Source organism: Triticum dicoccoides, chromosome 7A (genome assembly GCF_002162155.2).
Source record: "Triticum dicoccoides isolate Atlit2015 ecotype Zavitan chromosome 7A, WEW_v2.0, whole genome shotgun sequence".
NCBI classification, from domain to species: Eukaryota; Viridiplantae; Streptophyta; class Magnoliopsida; order Poales; family Poaceae; genus Triticum; species Triticum dicoccoides.
The window spans coordinates 670,435,660-670,438,603 of record NC_041392.1 but is presented as its reverse complement, the minus strand read 5'-3'; the positions used below and the strand labels follow the sequence as shown (position 1 = coordinate 670,438,603).

At 51.9% G+C, this 2,944-nt stretch overlaps 1 pseudogene; it reads right to left on the bottom strand.

Moving 5' to 3' along the window:
- Positions 1-235: 235 nt before the first annotated feature.
- The window catches only part of LOC119331662, a 6,133-nt pseudogene continuing 3,424 nt past the window's right edge, over positions 236-2,944 (bottom strand).

Below are 2,944 nucleotides of genomic sequence, written 5' to 3'. Positions count from 1 at the left end.
GCGGCGTACACAGGCTTCTCATCACCTCGGTTGCAGCACCACGTCTTCCGCGGATTCAAGGGTGTCTTAGATTTGTAGACAAGAATTTTGGGACAAAGGTAATGGTTAACAGAAATCACGCTAAGCAACCAACTTTACGATCTGAACTGCTAAAAGGCAGGATTGCAGACGACGGGGAAGAGGCCACAGCAGGGACCGACATGTTTGCAAATCAAACTACCAAAGCACAAAGAACTCAGTGCCCACCACGAAGGCGGAGCACAAGGTGGAGAGTAGACTCTTTCTGAATGTTGTAATCCACCAGAGACGTGCGCCCATCCTCAAGCTGTTTGCCGGCAAAGATCAACAGCTGGTCTTGGGGGATGCCCTCCTTCACATTGTCAATCATGTCGGACGACTTGACCTCAAGAGTGATGGTTTTGCCGGTCAACCTCTTCACAAATATTTGCATGCCACCATGCAGCCTAAGAACAAGGCGGAGGCTCGACTCCTTTTGGATGTTATAATCAGCAAGAGTCCGGCAGTCCGCCCATCCTCCAGCTGCTTACCCGCGAAGATGAGACGCTGCTGATCTGGGGAATGCCCTGCTTGTCCTGTATCTTTGCCTTGACATTGTCGATCGTGTCAGAGGGCTCGACCTCAAGGGTGATGGTCTTGCCAGCTAGAGCATCTCCAACAGGCGCCGGTCGCGCCGCGCGCAAAAAACACATATACCGCGCGCGCATCGGCTGGTTTGGCGCGGCGCGCAGCGCTGGCTCCAGCGGCCGCGCTAAAATGCAGCGCGCGCGTCGCTCCAGCAGCGTGCGCGACCCACCGGTGCATTGCATATGGCATTTTTCAACACAAAATGATGAATATTTTTAACACAATAAAAATTTCACACAAACAAGTTGATGAAGTTCATGCCCACAAGTTTAAAATCATGCCCACAAGTTCATCCAACCAAATTCAAAATGCAAATCAAGTTCAATACACAAAGGAAAGACACATCATTCCTCGTCCTCGTCCTCATCTTCGGAAGACGATTCTTCCGCCTCCGAAGATGAATCTTCCTCCCTCTCCTCATCGCGCACCGCATCACGTGAAGCTCTGACGGTGTTGGCAAGATCTTCAACGGCATCTTCATGGGAATGTGTGCGAGGAGGCTCATCGAAAGACATTCCGCCCATGGCAGCCGGAGGTGCACCCATGCCTCCCATGAGAGAAGCAAAACTCATGCCTCCCATCGTGGCCATAGCGTCGGGGGGTGCTCCAAAGCCAGCCATGCCTCCCATTGCACCTAAACCGCCCACGGTACCTCCGAAGCCACCCATGGCACCCACGGCGCCGAGGCCACCGCCACCCATGGCGCCGATGCCACCGCCACCCATTGCACGAACCATGGCTCTTTTTTGGATCAAGACTTCTTGTTGGGCAAGATTGACATACTCCTTTTGCGCCGCATTGAGGTTAGTTGTGTCCAAGAAGAACAAGTGCTTCTCCCATTCCAACAATCTAGTTCGCTCCTCATTGCTCATCTTCCTCTCCTCCAAAGCCACCTTCCTCTCCTCGGCCGCCACCCTCCTCTCCTCGGCCGCGGCATTTTGGGTCCTCGCCATTTTCCTCACCCCGTTGGCTTCTTTTCTTGCCTTCACAATAGCTTTCATAGCATTTTTGAGCTCATCATCTCCTTTCCTCTTCTTCTTTTGGGTTTGGTCTTTCTTGCACCCATCCGGTCGCTTTGGCTTCGAGTATGAAACCGAGTTGGGTGTAGGGCTTCTCTTGCCGTCATCACTTGATGCATCATTCTCATCATCATCATCATCCAACTTAATTGTTCGCTTCCGTTTGTCGCTCAAATGCAAATCATCCAAATCTTCACGCTTCTTCCATTTCTCATCATCCTTCAAACATCATAGCAATGAGGCAAAGTAAAGACCCTTCCTTTCTTGATCTTCCCCTTCTTGGTTTTCCTCTCCTCTTCTTTGAACAAGTTTTGCGCAATGTTGAACTACATAAAAATAAAGCAAGTTAGCACCAACAACAAGCAAAACAAAGCAAGTTTAGCACCAACATGTAAGATGAAATGACACTTACTCTATCGTCCTCATTTGTGCCACTTGGGTTCAACTTGTCAACCGCCTTTTGATAAGCCGCCCACCTTTGACAATCCGAGTTGATTGTCAACCACCGGGACCTAAGTGATCGGTTGGAGCGGTCAATTCCACTCACGTTGCGAGCATCAAAGTGTTCCTTCATCCGATTCCAATAAGCATCTCTACTTTGATCGCCTCCAACGGATGGATCCCTCGACACTTGCAACCAAGTATTGCATAGTAAGATGTCATCGGTGTTGGTGTAATTGCCCGCTCTTCCTTTCGGTGCGTCGACAATGCCCTCACCCTCCTCGTCCACCTCGAACTCATGGTCTTCAAAATGCATGTCATTGGTTTGAGACCAATGCGAAATGTTGGAGCCAACACCCATCGTTGACATGTATGCATCATCATTGAGACTACAATTTTTTTTGCACAATGCAAATAAGCTATCTATATGTGACGAATGCATTCAAAAAATAACAAAAAAATGAGAAGTTAGAATTTTTTTACCTTGGAGGAATTTCGTCGAACATGTTGTGCGCGCCGGCCGCCGGCTCAACGAGTGAGCTTGTCGGCGCTTCGGCAGCGGCCGCGCCCGTCGCACGCCCCGCAAGCTTCTTCCTCTTCGCCTTGGAGGTGCCGGAGCCGTCCGCCGCCTTGTTTTTCTTCGCCGATGTCTTGCCCTTCTTTGGCCGCGCCGCATTGGGGAGCTTTGAGGAGGAGGGGGCGGCGGCTCAGGCCGGCGCCGGCGCGACGCCACCCGCCGCCGAGGTCATCCGTGGCGGCATGAAGAGGCCGCGCGCGAGGCCGCTCGTCGGAGGAGCTCCGGCGGCGGCGAGGCCAACGCCACCCAGGTTAGGGTTTGT